A 281-nucleotide genomic window follows, 5' to 3' on the forward strand; every position below is an offset into this window, starting at 1 on the left:
CTAGTCATCGTTATAAATATTTCCTAAAAACCGGAGAAGGAAATGCAGAATACATCGAATTATGTACAGGGCTTAATGTCAAAACAAAATCATATTTTTCTTTTCTTTTCACTCAGATTTTCACACCCGAGAGTATTAATAAAAACAGTAGATTCAATTCTGAGACGTTTAAGAGGCATTGGAGTTTAAGTTTTCACCCGTAAACCTCTAATTCTATATATTCTAATGTAAATTATACACGCTTATTCTACCGCTTAAAAATATTAATGACATGATGTATT

General features: G+C 30.2%; 1 protein-coding gene across 1 annotated transcript in view; it reads left to right on the top strand.

Moving 5' to 3' along the window:
• LOC119591258 (bestrophin-2-like) overlaps nt 1–281 on the top strand; it is an 18,436-nt gene that overhangs the window by 4,398 nt on the left and 13,757 nt on the right. The window lies entirely within an intron of this gene.

Source organism: Penaeus monodon, chromosome 28 (genome assembly GCF_015228065.2).
Source record: "Penaeus monodon isolate SGIC_2016 chromosome 28, NSTDA_Pmon_1, whole genome shotgun sequence".
Classification (NCBI taxonomy): domain Eukaryota; kingdom Metazoa; phylum Arthropoda; class Malacostraca; order Decapoda; family Penaeidae; genus Penaeus; species Penaeus monodon.